Here is a 15724-nt window from a genome sequence, read left to right as displayed (position 1 = left end):
TCAGCTTTGGTTTTATAATCAGATAAGAGTGTATAGATCACGTTGGCCATGCTTCACTGTCAATTTTTCGTAAATTTGGAAAAATGTCGTCGAACGAAAAAGAGCGTCGTGAATTAATCTTGTACACTCATTTCAAGAATCCGGAGTTGTCACATCGGTACATCGGTAAGATGCTGGGAATCGTCCAATCCACGGTCAGCAGAGTACTAAAACGATACTTCGGGAACCTAACCATCGACCGGAAGGCGAAGAACGGCAAAAATGGATGCTCCGTCAGTGAAAAAGATCACAAGCGCGTAGTTAAGCAGTTTAGACGTGATCCGAGAAGTTCGGTCCGGGATGTCGCCAATAAGCAGAATTTGTCAAGTTCATTCGTCCAGCGGACCAAGCAGCGGGAGGGCCTGCGTACATACAAGGTTCAGAAGGCTCCTAACCGCGACGAAAGGCAAAACATGGTGGGGAAGACGCGAGCCCGGAAGCTGTAAACCGAAATGCTGACGAAGCCGCATTGCCTGGTAATGGACGACGAAACCTACGTCAAAGTGGACTTTCGTCAGCTGCCGGGCCTGTTGTTCTTCTCCGCATAGGACAAATTCAGCGTTCCGGAGGAGATTCGCAAGCAGAAACTATCCAAGTTTGCCAAAAAGTACATGGTGTGGCAAGCGATCTGCTCTTGCGGAAAGCGGAGCGCCCCCTTCGTGATGACCGGCACGGTAAACGGGCAGGTTTACCTTAAGGAGTGCCTACAGAAGCGCTTACTACCACTATTGAAGCAGCACGAGGGCCCGACCATCTTCTGGCCGGATCTCGCTTCGTGCCACTATTCAAAGGACGTGTTGGAGTGGTACGAAGCCAACGGGGTCACCTTCGTGCCAAAGGAAATGAACCCGCCCAACGCGCCGGAGCTTCGCTCAATTGAGAAATATTGGGCGATTATGAAGCAGGCCCTCCGGAAGAACCCAAAAGTTGTCAAATCGGAGGCGGACTTCAAGAGAAAATGGATTTCTGTTAAAAAAAAAAACTACAACCTGACGTTGTACAGAACCTTATGGACGGGGTAAAGAGGAAGGTACGAGCATACGGGCTTGGGCTCGAAGTATGAATAAAAAGAAAATGCCAAAAGTTGTTTAATAGTTTTTATTTTACTGTCTAAAATTTTCAAAAGGATCGGTCTACTGGGCGAATTTCTACAGCGTTTTTTCCGTGATGCAATTTGATGTGACACACCCTTTATATCCGAAATTGAGAGAGGAGTATTTGTGTTTGTATTTGAGTTCTTATTTTGCAAATTCAACATGTTCTAAGTCTTCGTTCAATTTTTCTATGTGACTAGACTGAACCTATGCGTCTAGAATCCGATCTTCCCGCAGGTATGATATTTTTCAAAGACGGTTACTGGCTTCAATTTGACATATCGATCATCTAGATCGGTTCAGTAGTTCAAATGTTATGAATTTTTGCAAAAAATCATTTTTGGATAAAATGGGAAAAATTATTTTTCGGACCACCGGTTAACTTCGATAAATCATCAAAACAACAAAAAAAAAAGCCTAAAAATTCATGCAAAAACAACAAAAACAGCCTAAAAAGTTTTTTTTTTGTTGTTTTTGTATGATTTTTCTCAGCTTCCAAGAAAAAATATTTTAAAAAATATAGCATCCTCTAGTTCAAAGCCATGAAAACAATAAATATCGAATACAGATGCATTTAAGTGGACATTAGCATTTAGAGCTCGATAGTTATTCTCTAGACAAAAACTGTCTTCGGCAAAGTTGTTACATATGATAGAGTGCTCATTTTTATATTATCACAAATAGGGTGACCAAAATTGCCGATGAAATGAGAAATCAAACTTTCTTATCTTTATAGATAGAGATTAACATAGTTGGACAATTTCGATTGACGCTAAAAACTATTTTCTAACAATTTCTAAAGCTACTGGTGAAGTTCAGTACGATTTTTTTATGATTTTTTTGTGCGGTCCCCATTTCTCGCACAAAAATATACATATGCCATTCCATGCCATACCGATATAGTGGTTTTCAGATTTTCTTGAAAACTGGTAGTTTTGTCCCTGATCGCGAAACATTGGCCCCATATTTTTTTTTTTTTTTGTAGGGTGACCATTTCTATTTAATGGTGGTCCGAAAAATCAGCTTTTTCCCCTTTTTCCAAAAATGACTTGTTTATGTCCCTATACCTTTTCAGATGATCGACGAATGAAATTGAAGCCAATCAGCTGATATTTTTTTGAAAAATGCAGTACTCGAAACATATAAGAATATTGTTTTCGTAATTATTGACTGTATTTGTATTTTATAATTTACATAGTCTCGGGACCAAGGGCGCTATGTATATTTTTTATACTTTTTCTTGAAAGCTGAGGATTTTTCACATAACATATCCATAAATCAGAGATGTATGCTTTTTTTTAAGTTACTCTTTTCCAAAGTTAACCCATCTAAATATTTTTTCCATGACTTTTGATGACTTTTTTCAAAAATTCATAAATTTTTAACTACCGGGCCGATTCGAACAGATGTCATATTAAATTAAAGCGAATTAGCTGATTTTTGAAATAAATGTTAGACTTGGGAAAAAATTGGGTTTTGTTTTCGTTATCATTGATTGTATTTGCTATTTATAGCTTACATGGTTACGGGAGCAAGAACGCTATATTTTTGTATATTATCTCTCAAAAGCTGAGTTTTTTGTCACATAATGTATCTAGAAATCAGAGATGTGTTGTTTTTCTTTTTTGAGATATGATTTTTCAAAGTTAACATATCTTCGGTCTTCGTTCAATATTCCTATGCGACTAGAATCCATTTTTTCGGCAAAGTGTAATATTTTTTCAAAGAAGAATAGTTCATTAACTTCATTTTTATATGTCGTTTATCTGAATCGGTTCACTAGTTTAAAAGTTATGATTTTTTGGAATACGGCATTTTCGGAAAAAAAGAGATGAATGATTTTTGAAACCACCGGTTAACTTTGAAAAATCATCACTTCAAAAAGAAAAAGAACACATCTATGATTCTTGGATTGTTCATGGGAAAAATCCTCAGCCTTCAAGAAAAAATATAAAAATATATAGCGCCGTTAATCCCGAGATCATGTAAACCATTGGTTCTCAAAGTGGTCGATATCGATCCCTTGGGGTCGATTTTGGTTTCTCAGGGGTTGAAATGAACGAAAATTGATTTTGGGGGTCGACGAGGTCTAAAGATTGACCCCCAATAATTAACACAAGTTCTTGTTTGAAACTTTCAAGATACAGTATAAGTGCCTACTCCAGTATTCGTATTAACATATTTACAATTAAATTAATATTTACGTAATTTTACATCTATTTATTTTGTTGAATTTTGATGAGAAAAAGATGTCAAGTCAATATATTCAACACGAGGAGTCCATTAGTCATTTGCGAAGCAATCCGTTCAGTTTGATTGCCGACGAACCGACGGATTTGTCGTAAAAATAGTCACTAGCAGAGTTGCAAAATCTCACACTCACTTTACTGACAGCGCAAGATATTGAGACAACATCAAAATCAACCACCAATTCCCCTGCAGTTCATGACAAATGAACTAAACTTAGTTCCATGCAACCGATACTCCGTCACGTGGAACATTTGGTTTTTGCATTATTCCCCACACTCATTCGTTCCACTGTCTCACTGAGAATTTACGCCCGAAATTTTCATACGCATCTTCGATCAGCTGACAGTGGAAGGGAACAAAATTCCATACAAGGAAATATCATCTCACTGACACCGCGTCAGACGTTTAAACGCGTGTTCGTGTGTGTTTTCCTAGTATGTTTCTAGCCTCGGTCCCATTTTTGTGCAGCTTATTGCACACACATCGATGGGCAACGGCACATTTGAGTGCTGAGTTTATGGGTGTATGACCAACGAAAATTTCACCAGGACGCAATGAAAGGTGATATTTTCGGCTTGAGCATTCACTGACATCGAGAATGAACTGATATTTCTGTTGATGGAACGAAAACTATATCAAAACAAACGAGATGGTGAGCCAGCGGTCATAGGCACAGCGGCACCGCGATAGAAAGAAGTGAAGAATGTCGGTGGAGATATTTTGCACTGATAAAAATTGCTTTTCGATTTCAACATGTTCTTTCGAAATTTTGCATCCTTGGTCACTAGCCTTAAGGTAGTCGTATACTGTTTGTCCGGAAGTCAAATATATATCGGAACTTTTTGTCAGATAAAGATTTGTTTGAAATCTGTACAAACACTATTTTGTTTGCCACTCTTCAATTATCAATAGTGGCGAACAATGTCAAACATTGAAAATGGAAAAAAATTCGACTGAAATATTTAAGGTAACCTAACCATGTACCGACAGGTTCGAAGAACATACCAAAAACGTATTTTAGGCATCCAATAACTGTATATTTGCTTGTCCTGTTTTGTTTCGAGTATATTTGATCAGTACACGTTGATCAAATTTTATCTGTCAATTTGACTTATAAATATTTGGCTTCGGTCAAACATTGTATGATAACTCGTAGTAGCTATTGCTAGCTATAACTAGCTATTGGGAGGATGGTATACTGTTCGTGAATGATTGTTTTTGTGACCTTATACAGGTTACCGAAACGGATTATAGAACGTTGTATGACGAGATGGTTTCGTTGTTCAAGATGAACAAAATTGCATACCAAATTTATTTGATTGGGTATGGGGCTGATGAAGCAAGGACCATCACTTCACCAGGCAACACTCTTGGCGCTCTGTTTAAAAAAGATTTGCCATCGCTTTTCATTATGAAGTGTATTTGTTATAGTTCTGCCTTATGCTCTTCGTATGCGTGTAAGCATATTCCAGATGAAATTGAGCAAACCAATAGCTGTCTTAGCTGCAGTCCCTTCCGTACTAGTAAGTGTTCAAGAAATTCTTCAATGGAAACCCTTGAAATTGCTGCATCCATGCGGAACTAGATGGCTTTCACTAGAAGCAATGGCACAAAGAGTACTTGACAGATATGAACCACTATGAATCTACTTTGGATTAGTGAAACATATTAATCATGTTGAGAACACACTCAAAGTGATTATCAACATGAACAAGCTATTTCAAAGTGATAGTTCTACCGATTCTTCATTCGAGCATTTCACGACTTTTCAGCACGATATTGGATATTACTTCCATAAATGATCAACAAAATTACCGAGAGCTTGGAAAATGTGTAGGTTGGGACAACGGTTGAACTACTCATTAGCGAGTACGTAAACGATGAAAAAATATCTGTTGATCGGCTCAGCGAATTTAAGGCTAATAATCATATACCAACTTCAACTTCAACGACTCGGTTATGATAAATCTGACAACGCTGGACCCGTCCAATGTCATCAGAAGAGCATCAAACCTTTCTACCACTTACTGAAAATTTTCCAAATCTAATTCCCATTAAAACGATTCATGCAGTTCATGAGGAACTCAGAGAGCTGCACAATGTTGAATTTTTAGTTTTTTATGGATGAACGACCCAATGTAGTCATGTTTCGGGGTAAAGTTCTGGCCACAACTACCCGTGGTGGTGAAACGCCATTCCGATTATTGAGAAAATTCATCCCAAAAATTTACTGAACACTGAAGATAGTGGTTTGGTGCACATGTCTGGTGCACATTTCCTACATCCAGATTTCTGTTCAATACACCTGGCAACCCTGACTTAACCCTTCATAAGGCCGTGGGAACTAGGCAAGCAATAGACTCCAACCTCAGAGAATATTATCCTTACCTAAGGGAGCACTCATTATGTTTGATAAAAAAAACAAACTATTGAAACAGTTGAAAAAATTGGTGGCAATATAATTGCCACTGCCCGTTAGCAAGCTAATTTTATTGTGCTTTTGGTTATACAAAAATTAAAATAATAAATCTAGTGCATCGATTTTTTTTTATACAGACTTACAAAGGAAATTTTTTTTATCAAATGCACCATTTTTTATTGAAGAAACTGCATGAACTTACACAGTAGATCCTAAAAAGAACGCTTACAGTGGAAAACTTGTCAACCTGTTGCATGTTCAACGAATTTAAACAGATTTTTTTGCCGGCGCTTTGAAATCGTGTTTTGACGTAGGACTACGTCTTTCATTTCTATACCGGGGTGTAAAATCAAAGTTTCGAAAACGAAAGCGTTACGCCGGAGACCGAGATTTTGAGTGTTAATAGCTCCTAAACAACTGAACGAAATGGTATGATAAACACTTCATTCGAAAGATAAAATGTCTACGCGTTCTATACTTATTACTTTCTGATCCAAAAACTTGTTTCAATAGTCTTAAATTTGCTTTCAAAATAGGCTATTGAAATCACCAATCGGTATATAAGCGAGCGCCGCTCGGAAAGCCACTCAGTTCTAATTGAACATTGATTGGAGCATGTTGTCGCTGTTGTGGTGAAGCTAATTTCGTTTACTATGAAAGCGCAGATGAACGGTGTCACCAAGAGCCTGTTTGTGCACCTTAAACCAGAAGCGAATCCATCAGGAGGAGAGTGATGCCACAAACGGTTCTCCGGGAAGATCTCGAAGCAGCCGCTACACACACACATACACGCGCGGAATTCTTTCCGTTTGGATGCCATTCAGCATCGAGAAAGATCCGGAAAATAATCTGCCGGTTCCTCTGGGAATTTGAAAATACATTCATGTGAAAGAGTTTATTTTAATGTTTTCTATCCATGTAACACTGTGACCAAATATGTTTCAATCAAGTGCTATTAACAGATGGTTATCGAGTTAGCATAAACCACTGGTGGGCTTCCTGTATCGAGGAAAATGTGGAAATATCTAATCGTTACTGAAAATAATCTGCCAGTTCCTCTGGGAATTTAAAATTACATTCATATGAAAGAGTTTATTTTAATGTTTTCTATTCATGTAACACTGTGACCAAATACATTTGGTTTTGTGGTTTTTCAATCAATCGTAATTAACAGGATAGCTTCTGAAGATTATTCTTCCCCATCAGTAGGATATTTCCGTATCCAATATTGGATGCATAAAACCTTGTGCCTCCAACGTAACGCTCTCGTTTTCGAAGTTCTCCAAATATTCATTCATTCAGAATGAATTCAGATTCAACTTCAAACAAATGATCTCTAAATCAACGATTGTCCTACGTCACCCTTGCGGTTATATTATAGATATAACCCACTTCCTGTTTTTTTTTACATAAAAGTGACTACCAAATTCATATCGTACATTTCAGACAGCCCTAAAAAATTTGAGTATTGGCAGATACATTTAGAAGTCTTTGGTTAAGCAAAATATTTAAATAATATTCCAACTGCGGCATAAACAATTTTTTGTGGGTGGCAATATAGTATTACGGCCTCATAACAGGCTAACCAACCACAAAGTCTTTAACACTAGGTTTACGGACTTTTTGAAGGAAGAAAAAAGAAAATAGACATCAATATCGATCAATGCATAAAAGTGGAATATGTGGAGATGGAATACAAGTGCAGCCGATTTTAAACCTGGTGTTAAGTTAGTAAGAATTTTGTATGAATAAGACAAAAACTAGGAATATATTTTTGTTTAAAAAAATTGGCCTATCTGAGGTATCACCTAATTCTGGAAAAGGGGTCTATTACCCAAAATAGTTTGAGAACCCCTGATGTAAACTATGAATTACAAATACAATCAATAATTATGAAAACAAAATTCGATTGTTCTGCAAGTGCAATATTTTTTCCAAAAAAAGCATAACTCATTGGCTTCAATTTGATTTGTCGAACTATCTGAATCAGTCCAGTAGTTCAAAAGTCGTGGCTTTTTGAAAAAAAAAAGGTAAAAAAGGTAATTTCTCGGACAACCCTCAAAATGGAAATGGGCACTCTAGTGAAAAAATAAAAAAAATACGGGTATAATATTTTGAGAAAAGAACAAAACTACCACTTTTAACAAAAATCTGAAAACCACTATATCGGTTTGGCAGGGATTGGCTGTATTTCCAACCGAGCTCTTACACATCTTTGGAAATTAAAAAAAAATGGATTCGAGTTGAAGGAATGCATAAAACGCTGCTCGCACATCAACCCGACAATTTCAACTCGCACTCCTGGTATATACGAAAAAATGAAACAAAAACAAAGCTATTTTGAGAAGATTCCCTCGTTCTGATGAAATAAGTAGCACAATTTCATAGTACAAATGTGTGCATTTCTTGTTTCCGGATGCAGTTCAAATACCGCACCTGAACTGAAGCCTTGGCACTTCATTCGCACTCAGCAGAATTAAATCCTTATCAAAGCGGATTCCCTAAAGTGTAATAACTTTATTCTGCACAGGTGAACAGTGCTTCTCCTTTGAAGGCTGCAGTACCGAGCGCCCAACCGCTCCAACCGTGCTCATTGCTCAAATGCTGTGCTATTTGTTTAACAGAGAGGAACGGTTTCCCAAATAGGAAACATGCATTCGGAGTTGTGGCTCGTTGCGGAATTGTTCCCACGCGCAAACCAGGTGCTCGATCTTCCCGCCTCCCTGTCACGAGGACTGATCTGTGCGAGCATCTCTCTCTCTCTCCATCATTGGTCCTCCGCCGGGGAAAGAACGACGGTTGCTTTTGTTTACCGAGTTGGGCACGAAAAGTCAACCGCCACGGTGGCTGCTGGTAGCAGCTTATCTTGAATTTATATAGATGCGACAGCAATGTTCTGCCTCCCATAAAATGCTCCGGAAATAACACGGACAAATAAACACATCCTCCCCAGTGGAGCATCATTTTGGCACTCGAAGCGGTGAAAGCAGTGGTCAGGGCGGAAGGTAGCGTCCTGGAAATCAGGAGGGTATACTGTCACTCATTAGCAAGGGATCAGAGGGTGGCTTCCTGGCACGTGTATATTAAAATGGAACATCTGAGCTTTACGGGTGAACGAATGAAACACACGTGTACTCACATTGGGATTTAGCAATTCGGAATTCGTAATCACGAAAAGGTACGAGACATTAGCACAATATGAATTGGATTTGAGGAAACTTTCACACCCCTAAAACCTTTTGGAAGCAGGATTTTTAAGAATGGTTCGAAAGTGGTTGGCCAACATTCTGCATTCTGTTATTCTGCATGTGAACAACGCAAATTTATTCTTATCAGGACGTGATTCTTGGACTACAATTACTTAACTGCTTTATTTTAATGAATTTCCTACTTTCGTCAGCTTTCAGATTTCTTCTGTGTGCGTGTTGAATTTGATTTTTTTTGGCAGTTGAAAGAAACCAGGGGTATGACTAAAACGCTGCGGTTCACTGACATTTTGATTCTATCTATTACTGTTGTTTACAAATCGGTCCGGTTATATAGTCGAATAGTGGCTAACTTTAAACTCCATGTTAAATGTGAACAGTTGCATGTGAAACCGAAATATTAAAATCGCTCATGCAGCTAGAAATAAAGCAACCCATTTTTATTTATTTTTACTATCTCCGTGATTTCAACGATTACAATCCTCGCAAATGATATGTTGATAAACAAATGACGCCATGCTGATTTTGATTTTTGGTAGCCTATATTCAATTGATGTCTAACCCCTGGCAAAAACAGGAGAAACTGGAAGCCTCCCTTCTCTGCCTTATTGTAGCACCGCATTGACGAAAAATATGTCGAAAAATATGTAAAATATGTAGGGGAAAATCGGGAAAGACGGACACCTATGTGTGATTAATAAATTACATTTTTATTTTAAACTAGCTGACCCGGCAAACTTTGTCCCGCCAAAAATTTGTTTTTTGTTATCAATACCTTCAAACATTCACGTTTTCTTACTTTTCGTCTCCGTTGAATTTACTTTTTACTATAAAATTTCTAGTATTAAGCTTGAGCTTGACTGTACAATTCGTAGTTGCTCTCCGTGATTGACCTGAACCAACCAAATTGCACAAAGAACACACAGAATGACGCTTGGGACTAGCAAATCATTCTCGTTGTACAATTTTCGGTGATTCGAGCTTTAAATGGTCAATAACGACGCCGGCCACGTCCTTACAGTTACCAGAGGAAAGGAAGTAATGTTAGTATGATATTCGCCGCCCGAAGGCCAGAAGCGTCGCCTCTATAGCGTGGCTCCTTAGCGTTTATCATGGAAGGGATAGTTGTTAGTGGGAGGATTAAGAATCTGGTTTCACTGCGGTAAGTGAACGGGAAGGATAGTGGTTTATCGTGATGCGTACAATTTCATTTTAACTCATTTGAATCTATAGGCATCCTGAGAAGGATACCGGTAAAACATTTTATAATATAATATATCGTCGATGAATTGCGTGGGTTATCATGTCGCGAACTATTTCACATTCAACATATTTGAGCACCTGACGGCGGAGAGTATCCGTAGGCATCCTGAGAAGGATACCGAAAAAATCCGGAAATATGACTACTCATCGATATACTTCGGAGTTTATTGAGTCGCGAACTATTTCATATTTGACATACATGGCCATGGATATTTATAGGCAACCTGAGAAGGATATCGGGAAAATTTCTTGATAATATAATAAACTGACGATGTATTTTTGGCTTATCGCGTCGCGAGCTTTTTATTTTTATTTTAATGTATACACGCATACATAAACACACACCTATCCAAATATTTACAAAAACATGCAACATTCACAACAATATACAAATACAAAGCTACTAACGAATACAAAACACTTTCACATGTTTATTTTTATAAACACCAGACCTATTCAAAATTTAAGAAATTTTAAAAATTGGTCATGGTTGCTCAAATAGAAAGATTGCAATCCTGAAATAAGAAACATTGTTGCTAAGCCACGTACCTAGATATGATACAACTCACATCTGCTGCAACAATATTTGGAACCTATATCGGAATTTATTGATCAAGTCTATAATGAGGAAATGCGGAGCAGAATAACGAATTCCAAGCGAGAAAGAGACAACACATAAAGCTACATTATATTTGTTCTACATACGTATGCACTTGTAACGAGGGAACAGAGAACAGAAATATATTCACCAATACTTATTTGAATAAGAAACTCATAACGTTCTCTATTTCCACATATGTACAGTGCCGCAAAAATATGTTACCTATGCCGAGAGTACGTTGCCGCCTTGTTTTCAAATGACGACACATCAACAAAACAGAATTTGTAATGAGAGAAACAAAATATATGTTATATAGTACAAACAAAATTAAAGGAGGTTGTGTCCAAGATACGACCGAATTGTTGACGTAGAACTACGCTGTTATTTTATATAAGTCGCTTGTTTATACATTCGGATATTATTCTATAATGCTTTGGCGCACCTTAACGTCTGCTTCGCCATAACGTCAGTTTAATGCATTGATGAATTATCAATGGCACCAACGAAGCCCTTATGATGACGGAAAACAAACAATGTTAACTGCTTGGAAAAAGACTGAATTGTGCCACACAGCTTGTACTCTGCTCAAACACCCATCGATGCGAATTCGCTGATGAGTTTGTCAAGAGCGACCGCCTTCACCACCAGCGGGTAGAGCTTGATTTTGGTTGCTGCCTGGGTAACGGCCTTTACATTTTCGACCGTCGCGCCGAAATCGCCTACTTCGCACCAACATCGCGTGCATCATTAGATGACGCTTGCCTCGAAATTTGATTGCCCCTGGCAATGCGTTCGTTTTTTGCAGGGCTCGAGCCTGCCTTCCTCTTCTTCTTGCTCATCACACACTACGCGAAGCGTCCAATTTATGACGAGGAAAGAAAAACACATGATACGAATAACGCGAAAAACGAACAGAAAAACCAAACGACGATATCCAAGTTGGATTACCACTGGTGGGGTCCAATCTTAGATCGAAGCGCAGCGAAAGCAAAGTGAACTGGATTGCTCAACAGTTCGATGCCGAATGAAAGTTTGCCTTTTCTTTCTTTCTTTGTTTTAAGAGGCTTTAAACTTTGCAGTTCATTCGCCTCTAAAGTTTGTCTCAGCGAGATCCACTGTTTATACTCTAGGCAAGTATTCCCCTTTATTCTTCTACTTTTCTTTCGTTCACGGAGACTTTCAATCCTACGATTTCCCCTCCGTTGGTCGTCGATAAGTTGCTCGTTATTGACAGTTCTGTTCGGGAAAGCACACAAATGGACAGAACAAATGTATGGGAAAATGAGAACGCTTATAGTTTTCATGAATTTTAACCCTTTACACACCAGGGAATTGTGATGTATAGAATATCAATCAAATCTTAGGGAACTTCCGATTCGTTTGGTATGTAAATCGCCAAAATCCGTTTGCGGCAAAAATAGTTATTAACGTTAACTTTATTTCATAAAAACGTGACCTGTTTTCTGATTTGGCACCATTATTGAAACACGTAGTTCTACGTCAATAAAGAAAAATAAACTTAGCGCATTAGTTGTATCGTGCCGCTCCTGTAGGCACTCATTTTAACGATCGGTCATATTCTAACTGCATACTCTCGCGCATGAAATCAACAACACCATTGCACATACAGATACATGTCTGAAGACGGAGAGCCTCTTAACCTAGGTAGTGCGGACTGAATTAAAACGGCTGTCAAAAAAGATCCAATTGAAATGTCAAACAAGATCCAACGATCAGGTGTGTTATTTTTCTTATGGTATTCAACTCTATAAAAAAGGTATTGTTATCAAAGGCAAAAATAATAATACTTATAAAATGATCGAACTACAATTTTTCGTCAACTGTTCAATTGACCATTGCAACCTCCAAAAACGAATAAGCTTAGTTAACTCCATGATTTTAATGTGGGAGCAAAATTCGACATTGGCGAATTTCGATAAGTACATACAAAGCAAAAGTGAAACGTCATTAGGTATCAAAACATTTCACTGTGAAAATGGACGGTACGATTTTTAACGTCGGTGAAAACAACTTTGCTAGTGAAGCGGGCCTTCATATAATACTACATAGAAATCAGTAACAAATTCTTTGCACAGTTATCACTATAAAGAACAACCTATGCCTGGAAACAAGAAAAAGCACTAATCTTGGAATATCCTCGTTTGTGGGAGCCTGTGGAAGCTCCTGTGAAATATATTTGTTAAAGGAATGCAAAAATATGTGATCGCCGATAATGCTGATATTTGCAAAAAGAATTAGTTTCTTGTATTCAGTGCGAAGATCAACCGTCGAGCATGCCACATTAGAAACAGTTCTTGTGCTTTCACATTCTTGGTAAGTTTAGCTTAGCTTGTTGAAGAAATAAAGGAAGTTTTTAATATCATTTGGTTTTTGCAGAATTCAAACAGATAAAGCACAAATCGAACGACACAGTTCATATACGTGATGGATTTGATCGAAACTGTGTTTTCGAACTCAGAGTTAGTTCCAGGATGTTAGTGTTAGGCGTTCATTTTTCAAAAGGATCAAACCACAACAAAGTTTCAAAGATTAAAAAAAAACTAGCTACCTTCAGCTATACACATCTTAACATTCGATTTCTTTGAATGATGATGGACTAACGAGTTATCTCAAAGAGTTGAAGGTAAGAATGTGAGAACTATTTTACATACATGGAACATGCTCTGAAGTTTTATTTTTGTATTTGCAGGCAAATATCGTCCGGTGTTAGTGTTGGAACATCATCAAAGTGTGTTATTTGAGAACTTTGTATCGATTTTCCTGAACAGTTCCATCGGTATCAGAAAATAAAATGCGCTGCACGGAAGAAGTATTCATAACAATTCTCTTGCAGATTTTCGGCGTAGAGGAATAATATATGAATTCACATCTATAGAGCAATTTCATGAAAGAGTAATGAAGTTTTTTTTAAGTTTAATTTAAACATGTTGTTATTTACTCTTTGTTCATCGTATGTATTGTATCATTGAACGTTTATCATTGGAGTTCATGCATTAGAATTAGGATTTATTTATTTTCTATCAACATCGTTGTATCCAGAATTCAAATCTGTTAAGTTTCGCTGCTACTAAATTATCAAAACACATGGAAGAAATCCAAGACTCGGGTTATCCAGCAGTTATAAGATTAGCAAAGGCATCTAAGGAAATGTATGAACAAGCTGGAGTCGAACTATAGGCAGTATATTTCAGGTAATGGAAAAATGTGTCACTCGATGTTCTTTCAATATTTTTTCTATTTTTACAGTTGTAATTTCCGGTGTGAATGTTGGCCATAGGTATACTCAGATAAAAGCAGCGGTTGGCAGTTAACAAAAGTTCTTGCGGGTTCCAATTTCAACAAATTTATGATAGTCCATCTTTATTACTAACTGTTCGGAAGATGTGTTTAAACACTAGCAAAATAAGACAGCCTAGTTGACATTTTGGAAGGAACTGAAGTTTTAGTATAATTAGAATGTTCTAAACCAAACAGCAATTAGATTTTAGTTCGCGTCATTATATCAGTTAAGCCTTTAAAACTCTGACCGCTAAAAATTAAAAAATAGATTATCAATATTATATATATATTTTTTTCTTATATTATTTTTTTTCTTTTCTTAAAAATAACACAATTACAAAATTCATTACGAGTTACATTTGAAAGGCGAAAAATCAGGATCAAAACTTAATATTTAATTTAACATACTTCGACTGTCGTGTTTTGTTTTCCTGATTTTCCAGATTTTTTCTGTATTTAATCTGTGATGTATCAACGATGCAACGAAAAAACTCTTCAAATCGTGGCAGCTTGGTAGAACTATTGGGATCGGCAAAGAGCTTAAATATTTCGAATAAACTTTTCCTGAATTTTCGATCCCTTCGTCTTGCAGTTGCGTGTAGCAGGAATCTAACGTCACGAAGTAATAAAAAAAATCTGCAGAAGGATAATTATGTGATGTTTCTGTTTGCTTCTGTAATAAAACAGTATAGCGGCTCATTTGTAAATCAAACGGAACTTGAGTTGTGCAAACCGATAGACAATCGTTACATGCTTTTTTACGCATGATTGAAGTTGCGATTATTTTATGGCAACGGTCAAACAAACCATTCAGTTTAGAATTGTCTTTATATGAAACAATATGACTCCCATAAACCACTGGATCGATTAAAGCGAAGTCATAAGGATTATCTCCGGAATTTTGAGCTGAAACATCAGGAACACATTCAAAAACCGTCTCCATTGATGAATCTATTGCCTCCGTCGCAGAAAAGCTTTGTTTTGATGACGATGCCAAGCCACGGTCTGTGGCAGTTAACGAATCTCCCGAATCATTGATTGTTTTATTTCGACTCCTATCCTTCAACAGGTCATTGAACGAAATGAGGTGATTTCGGTCATCAACGTCATATGAACTGCCATTTGGGACGTGCATGCATTGCGACAGAGAAACAGTGCGCAAATGCTGCTTCATTTGGAGTGCCGTTGGTCGTTTTTGTTTCGAGCGAATGATAGAGAAAACATTCTCCAGACAATCTTGCGTGCATCGCGATGTATAAAAAACAGAGTAATTCATAACATTGAACAAATGTGATTGAAGTCTTAGAACTGCTTTAGTGGCAATAACTGCAGCGGTTTGCCAGGGCTTCCAAAGCGCACTTCGTCCTACTTTGATATCAGTCATAAGCTTCGTAATCATCTCAGCATGTTCAATCGAACGATTATAATGAATTGACTCGGAAGGCCGCAACGCTTGGTCATCTTCACGAGAATTCATTATCCTATACCAATTTGCCATATCAGCCAAGAACACACCGGTAGTTCTCTGACTAGGTTGATTGGTTTTTTCACC

The 15724-nt window shown here is 37.6% G+C and overlaps 1 long non-coding RNA gene across 1 annotated transcript; it reads left to right on the top strand.

The window, feature by feature from the left end:
* Positions 1–12642: 12642 nt before the first annotated feature.
* Positions 12643–15499, top strand: LOC129762382 (uncharacterized). The gene is made up of 5 exons (XR_008740607.1): positions 12643–13206; positions 13270–13516; positions 13583–13669; positions 13727–14084; positions 14140–15499. It is a non-coding gene; the product is annotated as an uncharacterized LOC129762382 (long non-coding RNA).
* Positions 15500–15724: the final 225 nt, after the last annotated feature.

This window comes from Toxorhynchites rutilus, chromosome 1 (genome assembly GCF_029784135.1).
Source record: "Toxorhynchites rutilus septentrionalis strain SRP chromosome 1, ASM2978413v1, whole genome shotgun sequence".
NCBI classification, from domain to species: domain Eukaryota; kingdom Metazoa; phylum Arthropoda; class Insecta; order Diptera; family Culicidae; genus Toxorhynchites; species Toxorhynchites rutilus.
This window is presented reverse-complemented; position numbering and strand designations above follow the sequence as displayed.